General features: G+C 46.5%; 4 non-coding genes across 4 annotated transcripts; 2 read left to right on the top strand and 2 right to left on the bottom strand.

Moving 5' to 3' along the window:
- Window positions 1–270: 270 nt before the first annotated feature.
- Window positions 271–352, bottom strand: trnas-gcu (transfer RNA serine (anticodon GCU)). Its single transcript has one exon. It is a non-coding gene; the product is annotated as a tRNA-Ser (tRNA).
- Window positions 353–1248: 896 nt separating this feature from the next.
- trnar-ucg (transfer RNA arginine (anticodon UCG)) lies at window positions 1249–1340 on the top strand. Its single transcript is given in 2 exon segments — window positions 1249–1285; window positions 1305–1340. It is a non-coding gene; the product is annotated as a tRNA-Arg (tRNA).
- Window positions 1341–4525: 3185 nt separating this feature from the next.
- On the top strand, window positions 4526–4597 carry trnae-cuc (transfer RNA glutamic acid (anticodon CUC)). The gene has a single exon. It is a non-coding gene; the product is annotated as a tRNA-Glu (tRNA).
- A 5299-nt stretch (window positions 4598–9896) lies between these two features.
- trnas-uga (transfer RNA serine (anticodon UGA)) lies at window positions 9897–9978 on the bottom strand. The gene has a single exon. It is a non-coding gene; the product is annotated as a tRNA-Ser (tRNA).
- Between the last annotated feature and the right edge of the window lie 324 nt (window positions 9979–10302).

The raw sequence follows: 10302 nt of genomic DNA, 5'->3' as shown, positions 1-10302 counted from the left end.
CATATTTTATAAGATGAGTGACCCAAAACTGTTCACAATACTCAAGGTGCGGCCTCAGCCGTGATGGAATGGCGGAGATCGTTGAGCCAGATAGCCTAACCCTGTTCCTGTACCTTGTGGTATTGCTGCTAAATTTGTTGAGAAAATAATGATGAACATTGCTTTTCATGATTCGCATAACAAACCGTCCGGCGTCCCTGTGACTAAATTTGGAGGTTTGGATGTTTTAAAGTGACAGTTTCAGAGGAGGTCCCCCCGATAAACTTGTCGCGACGAGGATGGGATTCGAACCCACGCGTGCAGAGCACAATGGATTAGCAGTCTATCGCCTTAACCTCTCGGCCACCTCGTCTGCTCTTCCCTCTCTTGTGTTCCGAACTTCTGAATTTATTCACAGCATTTAAATCTTCTGCTTAAGGTCTACACGTTTCTATTCAGATTCTCTGCCGATTTGCTTTGCTCGCCGTTCTTATCAGAAATTCATGTACGTGGATCAGGGCAATTTAGAGAGATATGTGTCAACCACAGGAAACATGGAAATAGGTACTTTATGCACTTTGGACGCTATGGAGCTACTGTGGCATAAGTATCGATTCCGTGCTCTGTAACTCGGAGAAACTGTGAATGTTTTGAGTTGTAAAATGAGGTAAATTTATGTTGAATTGAACAAAATTTCAATAGCTTTGCGATCACATTGCTCGAATTCAAGTAAACAGATGTTATAGGAATTTGCCATCTGGTTGGAGAATGACGATTTTCCGTGTATTGGGCAAATGCAATAACCCGATGACTACCACATTAAGACGCGCTGAATGTCCCGTCCGGCCGTGCGCAGCCGCAGATCCGAACACCCTAACGCTGAACCGACACAAACACATGGCCGCCCGGTTCTGGAATACCAATCCCACGGCTGAAGTAGCTAATAAGAAGTCGAGTTTACTCTGTCAATAATGCATTGAATGTGGTGGACCTTTGTCACTGATTCCAATCCCAGAATATAACTGCTGCAAAAGACAGTGGCGTGTGCCTGTGACAATTCCTTTGTGTGTGACAGAAATGGAATATTGAACAGCCTAAAGCAGGAATGCATGGAGAGATATTGACACAACAATGGTCGAATGCTCACCTAGGATGAAATCACTGCAGGCGAGTACTTTTAGCTCGGTCAGGAAATGATTTTACAGGTGGAAACTCCTTGCAGCATTCAGCATTTCCCCATTTTCCCTCTTGGCCTTTCTCACAGAATACGACCGTGTGGCCTAATGGATAAGGCGTCTGACTTCGGTGCTTGACTGGTGGAAGTCATCAGAAGATTGCAGGTTCGAGTCCTGCCACGGTCTTTTTGACAAACTAGCGGATTCGGTTCCACTCTGTCTCTCACTACTTGCAACATGGTTGTCTCAATTCCGCCTGGGGATTAATCGGAGTTTTCCACCCTCGGGGATAAGTAATGCCTCCTCTTCGTTGTACACAACATATAATATTATGTGTCTACTCTGTGCAGTATTTCTGCAGACACTTTCATAAACAATTGGCTGGAGCTCCTCAGAAGTTCAGGAGGAGCTGCTGCTGGGAAGGTGAAGTTTATTTCACATTCAGCTCCGTCTCCGAGCACACCTCATCGGCAAGAATTCACCACCCAGCACTGACGGTACATTCTCCTGTTTTCAACCCTGCTCCTCTTCTTGGACACAACGCGCTGGTTCTCTGCCTGCTCTGGATCTTTTCATCACTATTTGCCGACTAGACATCAACCGCCTCAACATCAGGAATCCTCACTTCTCCTCGAACCTTACCCCCTCTGAATGCACTGCCCTCCAATCTCTCAGCACCGGTCCCAAACTTACCACCAATCCCGCAGACAAAGTGCTGTTGTTGTAGAGTGGCGGACTGACCTCTACCTTGCTGAGACCAGTAGGTAACACTCGGAATCATCCTCTCGCCCACACCTTGAAAAAGCCCGACTCCGGACGATCAGAGAACTGTATCCGGCATTACATCATCAACTCTGGAGAACCTCCATTCACTGTGGGGTACTCATGGTTCCGTTGCCCTGAACTGCTCGCTCCTACCTCCTCCTCTATTCACAAACCTGATTGTCCGGGTAAGCCCACTGTCTCTGCCCTTTCCTACCTCGCTGATCCTGTGTTCTCGTAGCTCCAGTCCATCTTATGCCCCGTAATTCAGTCTCTTCCCACCCGCATTCGCAACCCTTCCCGTGCGCTCGATCAACTCGCTGACTTTCAATTCCCTGGCCCTGACCGTCTCATTTTCTCCATGGAAATCCAGTCCTCACCGAAACAGTTTCTCCTCCGCCTTCTTCCACTTACTCCAAATTCAACGGGTCGCCATGGACACCAGCATGCGTCCCAGATATGTCTCCCTTTTCGTTGCCTAAGGAAATCAATCTACCAAACCAATGTACCAGACCCTCCCCTGTAACGCACCCCAGCGCTCCCAGCGCTACGTCGACCAATGTATTGCTGCCGCTTCCTGCATTCACACTGAGCTCGACAACGTCAACCACTTCGCCTCCAGCTTCCACCCCGCCCGTGAACGTCCCACTCAATGCGATCAAAGCAAAGCGAGAAGAAACCAGAGGTCCACGAGCCAGGCCTCATCGGAGGATCAGTGAGGGTGAGCAACTTTAAATCCCCGGGTGTTTCTAATTCAGAGGTTGTGCCCTGGACCCATCACAAGTGCAAATGCGAAGGAAGGACGGCGGCGCCTCTTTTTTCAAAGGAGTTTGCGGAGATCGGCAGGACATTTGAAACCTTGACACATTTCTGTAGCAGTGATATAGTGTGTATCGAATGGTAAGGTGGTATGGAAACATCGATGTCATTGAACGTAAGTTCCTACAGACTGCGCTGGTTTCGACCCAATACATGTCCGGTGAAGCTCTCCACCATTGAGCACAGCTGTCTTTGGGGACGTTGCTATTGATTATTTGGCGGCTAGTGGGCGCTGATGCTTTCTGCTGAAACGTTGGGGGATGGTCCTGATACCTTTGCTGTTCCCCTCAACCTCCATTTCTCCGCCATGTGCCCGTGACCTCAGACGCCCTGACTTTTCAGAAACCTAATAACTGTTGTTTTACAAAAACCGAATTGCTCCGCCTTTACAGCCGACCATAGCAATGATTCACCACTCTGATTCACCACAATTTTATCATCATCTTTCTTCCAAAGGAGAGCCCCTGTATTCTGAAGCAGTGCCGTCTGTCCTAGACTCCCTCCACTGGGTGAATTATTCCCACCAGACAGCTCGCAAAAAGTCAAGACGTATTTCTTCTGAACCACTGTCGCTGCAATCTGAAGCCCCCAATTTCCCTTTAAGAAACGTACTTCTGATCTGTCTAAATTACTCAGCAGTTTAACGAGCTGCTGAAGGACCAGGTGGACTTGACTCTCGGGAATGCAGGTGCGGCGCCTTTCAGCGATCAGCGAAGGTCAGCCATTACCATTGCCGGAAAAGAGGTCGGTTCGGAAGACCTCAAGCCGGACTAAATCGACGGGCTATGTAGCATCGTTTACCCGGCATCTTCTTAGCCAAAGGCCAATGGCTTGAAAACAAGATACATTACGTAAGCACAACATTGCAGTTTCGGAGGGAGATGAGGGGCTGCTGTCTTCTCTGCTTCATGGAGACATGGATCAGTTCGGTGGAACTGCCGGAAGGATTCTCAATCCACCGTTCGGAGAAGATAAGAAGGTATTGTGGTGCTGGGGGTGGGAGGTGAAGAGGTGTGGGGTGGAACGGGGGTGTTGTTTCATGACTAACTCTTCATGCTGTCCGTACATAGCGGTCTTGCCGCACCCTTGTTCCCCCAATCACAACATCCAATGATTGAGTTCTGTCGGTGCTGCTTACCGAGAGGTTCTCCTCATTGATCCAGACGGTACTTCACATACCGCCAGAGCAGATGTTAAGCAAGCAAACCATGTACTGAGTGCCGCGTCCAGCAAACAAGGAACTGCCTACCCTGAGGACTTTCAAATCATTGCGGGGTTTCTATCAGGCTTATTTAAAAAATCCAGGCTTATTTGTCACCAGTCCTCAGTACCAGGGGCTCCCGCACTCTCGACCACTGTTAGGGCACGATCAGGAAAGCCTACCATTCCACCCCCAGACCATATTTCGGGAATTCTGAATGTCTGGTTTCCTTTCTCCTACCTCCACCCAGGCCGAGGGTGAGGAACAAGACACCAGGTGTATCGGCAACAACGTCACCCGAATCGGCGAGAGACAGGAAAATAAAATTACCCAGAGCTCATAAGAGAATCTGAATATCACAATCTTTATAAAGACACTGGAGAACGAGTGTTTCCCACCGATTCATTCAGAGTCCAGAGTGGTCATTAACCAGAAGCAGTGGATGAACAAGCGGTCTGCGAAGTGCTGAGCAGTATATTCACGTCAATATTTATCACATTTATTCATTATTATTATTTACCAATAAGTTTTGTTTTATATTTTGCTGATTTGGTAGTTGTCTATTGCAGTAGGCAAAGCACCATTAGCTTCCCTGGTGGTCTATTGGTTAGGATTCGGCGCTCTCACCGCCGCGGCCCGGGTTCGATTCCCGGTCAGGGAATTAGGATATTGCCTAATGAAATGTGCTTGTTTTAAAACATCGTGTGTATTAACTTACTGCCACAGACACCCCATTCCTGTCTATGCTTAACCTATTTCAGCAACATAAGACCACAAAATATAGGAGCAGAGTTAGGCCGTTTGGCCCATTGGGTTTGCATCGACATTCCCTCTCAGCCCCATTCTCCTGCTTTCTACTGGTATCATTTCATGCCATGATTAATCAGGAATCCACCGATCTCTGACAAATATACAAAGAGACTTGGACTCCACAGGGGCCTGTGGCAACGAATCCGACAGGTTCGCCACTCGCTGGCTGAACAACTCACTCCTCATCTCTGTTCTAAAAGGATGTTCCTCTATCTCGAGGCTGCGTCCTTTGGTCTTAGATTCTCCCATCATAGGAAACATCCTCTCAACATCCTCCCTGTCAAGGCCTTTCACCATTCGACAGCTTCCAATGAGGTCCCGCGCAATCTACTGAATTCCAGTGAATGCGGGCCCGGCGCCATCAAACGCTCTTCATATCACCAGCCATTCAATCCCAGCATCATTCCTCTGAATCTCCTTTCAACCCTCTCCAGCTTCAGCCATACTTTCTCAGGTAAGGGAACTAAAACTGCTGACAATACTCCAAGCGAGGCCTCGCCAGTTCTTTATAAAGTCTCTCAATCGCATCCTTGCTTTATATTCTAGTCCTCTTGAAATGAATGCGAGCATCGCACTTTCCTTCCTCACCACAGACTCAACCTGCAAATTATCATTTGGAACATTATGGTGCAGGTGTGTACGTCACAATGGGAGGGCTGTGCAGGGACTCCCGAGGTTTTTAGCTCCTCAGTCTTCTTGTGAGCATGTTCTCTCCTTTTAGAAAGTCTGCTCCTTCATTTCTTATATCAAAGTGTCTGACCATATATCTCCCTGCACTGCATCTCATTTACCACTTCCTTCTCCATTTTCCAACCTTCTGTAGCCTCTTAATCTCCGAGAAGGACTTACTGCTCTTTTCGCTCTGAAAAATCTGCATATGGTAGATGGTGTAATACCAAAGTCTCCCATATCGAGCTGACTACTACACATCCTCACTTGCACCCGCTCGACCCTTGCCCCTTTCTTAATTCCCCATACTGGTCATCTGCTCTCCACGTTCAGTTCAGCGTCAGTGTGTGGATATGAAATGTATACTATCTCTTCAACAAGTGCAAACAAGCTCGATGAACTCAACATGTCGGGTAGCATCCGTTGAAAAGCGACAACTGTCGTCGAGACATCAACCGTCTCAACTTCACCACTCCTCTCTCCTGTTCCTACTTCACTCCCTCTGAACGCACTGCCCTCCACTCTCTGCGCACTAAACCTAACCTCACCATCAAATCTGCAGACAAATGTGGTGACGTAGTAGTCTGGCGGACGGACTTCTACCTCACTGAGGCCAAATGGCAGCTCTCTGACACCTCCTCGTACTTACGCCAGGAACATGAACTCACCAAAGAACATCAAACCATTGTCTACTCATTTCAACGGATGCTGCCCGACCTGCTGAGTTTATCCAGCTTGTTTGTACGTGTTGATTTGACAACAACATCTGCAGTGTACTTTGTTTGAACTATCACTTTCCGTCCACAAATGCCTGACCTGCTGTCCACTGTTACTGCAGTTATTCGTTATTTGTTCTGTTTGAACAAGGAGAACGTTACTTTGAAAAATAATATCGCAGTTGCAGTCTCAATAAAGTTGGAAATAACTTTGCGAGGTCTTACATACAATAATTTGCAATCGATACAATGTAGATTTGATCTTCTTCACTCCTCACTGCACCTCAATCCACTCAGAGACGCTGTCTCTCTGTAGAAGAGGGTGACCATACATTTCCCATATTGGACTCGGGTCCTACTCACTCAGTTTGCCGACATCACCTTGACTCATCTGCCCGGGGTCATCACTGCTCAAATCTCAGTGAGTGTTGTCAGGTCCAGTCGGGTTTATTGCCGTGTACACAGGGAGGGTGAGGGACAGGTACAATGAAACACTTGCAGCATCTTTGCAGGCTCGAAAAGACAGACTGTACGCAAAGCATAAATTGTACCATTCTGCATCATTAACAAAAGATGGATATCAATCTTGTGCCAGTTTCAGACTTGGAAATAATTCCTCAGGCGAACTGGTGACATAGAGTGCGAACTATTATCTCCCCGGGGGAGCATGCAGGCCCAAGAAAAGCCTGTTTATTCCTTTTCTTTAAACAGACAGACAACAGAAAGAAGGGCGAGTCTCTAGACCTCTTCAGCCAGACCCGGCATTCAATAAGATCAGGCTGGCCCAGACTTTTTCTCAATCCTCCCCCCACCCCCATACCGCAGTTGCCGGGCAAAAGTCGGTCGATGTCCGCCACCAAATTCTCTACCGTCTCCCCAGGTGAGAGGAGATAAATTTCTGTCGCCCGCCTTTGTTTCGACGCCATGACAGCGCCCCCAGCATATGAATATCAGAAGCATATGGATATGAATGTTATAAAATGGGACATTGTTCTGAGTTTTGATCAGTTGGGGAGGCAGAAACAGTCAGAGTCTGTGGGAGGGAACAATTCTTGGGTGAAACCCTTTTCGCAATTGGATAACACATTTGATTGACATGTGCATACACGAATGGGAGCTAGGTAGGTTGCACGCCATTTGACGAGATTGGTTGATGTCGGGCAATTACACCGGCTCAGTGACAATTGGCGAGCGTGATTTTGCCGGAAGGTCATCGAACCGATTTGTCTATGGCAATAGGCGGGGCCGCTCGGTAGACAAGAGAGCAATGGGGAGTCTGTACAGTGAGTGATATGAAACGGCGAAAGCTTTTCGCGTTCAGAGACCGTGCTGACCACTTCAGCGAATCAGTAATAATCACAATCTCCCCTCTTCCAGCCGCAGCTGAACAACATTTCTTATCGAATATGTAAATGTTTTTATAAGTTGAAAATTCAAGTGTTTTCAGCTAACCGAAATTTCGCATGATGGTCGTGTCTTAACGGAGCACTGAACGAAAGTCCAGGACAGATATGTTTAAAAAATCGCTACTCCTTCATGTCATATTACCTGTTAGCCCCGACATTTCAGCACCAGTTCACACACATTCCCACACGCTCCACCCTAACTGTCTTATAAAAGAAAATCTATTAACGACCCACTAAAATCACGCGGTCCTTTCACTGAACACGAATATTGATAGCTAACCGTTCGCTTCAGGCTGTGAGGAAAGTGTGGGAGTGAGGAGCAAATGAAGATGTGGACAGAGAGAGAGAGAGAGAGAGAGAGAGAGACAGAGAGAGAGAGACAGAGAGAGAGAGAGAGAGAGAGAGAGAGAGAGAGAGAGAGAGAGAGAGAGAGAGAGAGAGAGAGAGAGAGAGAGGGGGGGAGGGAGGGAGGGAGAGAAAGAATATCGTGCGTGTAAGTGTGTATTAGAGAGAGATAGAGAAAGCGAGACATGGAAGTGAGGCAGGGGAGAGAGTCACATCGTAGATAGGACAAGAGAGGCAAACGGGGTAGTTTGAAAGGCAGTTAGAGAGAGAGAGAGTTATGCGGCAGCTTACCAATTTCATGTTCTCTTTTGCCCACTGTTTTCCTCACAGAGTTTTCTTGACCACCAGAGTAACTCACCTCACCGACAAAACCAAGTGGATCTTTCCGTCCCTTCATTTAAACGCGAACGCTGCAGGGCTCGTCAGTATTATCACCGTTTGGACTGAGGAGGAGAAATGGTTCATGCGTTTACACATTGCCCTTCAACCGATATACGTATTGATGCCATTCTCCCAGTTTCTTCAATTATAAAGACAAATGGCATTAAATCAGAGCCATTAATTCTTAAAATTCAAAAGTTAGTTCTGATTTGGTTGAAGAGTTCTGCTCAGAGTGATAAATCGCCCGCTGTCGAACATAAGGAAGTACGTCGGTGAACGAAGCGAGGAGCTCAGCATCCGTGCGGTTGTGGAACACACCGGCATCAATCGTCCTGTTCCTACTGAAAATTTACTGTTAGGCAAAGTAAGAATATCGTAGCTAAATAAACTGTATTGGCATGTCGATTTGTCGAGTTGCCACCTGTCCCCACCCATCAGCAAGTACATTTTACATTGCGCTTGTGTGTACAGATAGATGTGCGCATAAATATAAATTTGAGCTCACTTTGAGGGAATCACCACTTACGTATAATGCATGATCCCCTCGGTTAGATCCGTCACCAGATACAGATGAATTGAGTCACTGTCAGTTATTTTCGTGCAGTAGAAACTCAAGACCTCGACCAGCATATGTGGGTGTGGGGACGATGGTGGTGGAAGAAATTTTCAATGTTTTCCGTTGTAATACTGAATCAGGACCTCCTAATCTGCTATATATTCTCAGCTAAAAATGCTGCGAGCATTGAACTGACGGAAATATGGGATGTCAATTCCACAAATTCTCGAATCTCCCCTGTCGATCTATTGAAGAAAGTGTTACCGGCTCCGGATTTGTGTTGGATACGGTACCAGAACTCAATACATCGAAATCCATGTCGTTAATGAAAATCGAATCGGGAAAGTACCGCGTTGAACAGAGAATCAGAATCAGGTTTATTATCTCCGGCATGTGACGGGAAATTTGTTAACTTAGTAGCAGCAGTTCAATGCAATACATAATCTAGCAGAGAGAGAAAATAATAATAATAGTAAATGAAATAAAACATTTATTAAAAAATGAGATAGTGTTCTAAGCTTCAAAGTCCATTCGTGATTCTAATTGCAGAGGGGAAGAAGCTGTTCCTGAACCGCTGAGAGTGCGTTTCTGTCTCATAACCTTAGACACCCAAGGTCAACACTAATATCTGGTGCCATCTGTGTCGACGTTGCTCCTTTGCAGATTGGAAGAATTTTTATCGGTAGTGTCATGACGGTCGATTAACGTCCTTCATTTATGAGCTGTCCTGACTGAGTGAGGCTGATGACGTGACGTAGCGGGACAGCGGGCTGCAGTGAGAATACTTAGGCTGCAATTGGTTCGTTCAGTGAGGGCACAAACTGGACAAAAGTGATTATTTTGAATAAAGAGGAATGCAGGAATGTGTGAGGTCATGTACTTCGTTGGGATTAAGTTAAAATAAAGTTGCGGTGAGACTATCAAAGGAAACTGTTCACAAAACAGAGATGGCGAGCCGATGGGTGGATCAGGTATTTTGCAAGGCAACTGCAGATTGTCAACTGAACAAAGTTTAGGGCCAGCGCTCAGGGTGTTAAATTTTATTGGCACACTACACGCTGCTGCTTGAAGTGTTAGCGCTGCGAGCAGGGTTCGAACCTGCGCGGGGAATCCACATTGGATTTCAAGTCCAACGCCTTAACCACTCGGCCATCGCAGCTCCATTAATGTTCAGCACCAATCGTAGCACTACATCTGAAATGAGGGGTGTACTTGATTTATTTTCGGTAACGGAAATGGTGAATCATCATTGCAATACAAATAGTATAATTGGAGAGCTGTGGAATTTGTTACAACCCCGTTAGATTAGAATGTGAATGTGGAGCGATAACACAGGCGTCAATATCGTAAATGAAGGAGACTTCCACTGTTGGGGATAAAGGTCAGAATCAGAATCAGGTTTATAATGATGGACATATGTCAACATTACGGTGTTGCTTTTATATTCTACTCCTCCTGAACTGAATGTGAAAATTGCATTTGC

This window comes from Hypanus sabinus, unplaced genomic scaffold, assembly GCF_030144855.1.
Source record: "Hypanus sabinus isolate sHypSab1 unplaced genomic scaffold, sHypSab1.hap1 scaffold_1451, whole genome shotgun sequence".
NCBI lineage: Eukaryota > Metazoa > Chordata > Chondrichthyes > Myliobatiformes > Dasyatidae > Hypanus > Hypanus sabinus.
The sequence above is the reverse complement of the archived record's forward strand: the minus strand, read 5'-3'. Positions and strand labels throughout refer to the sequence as shown.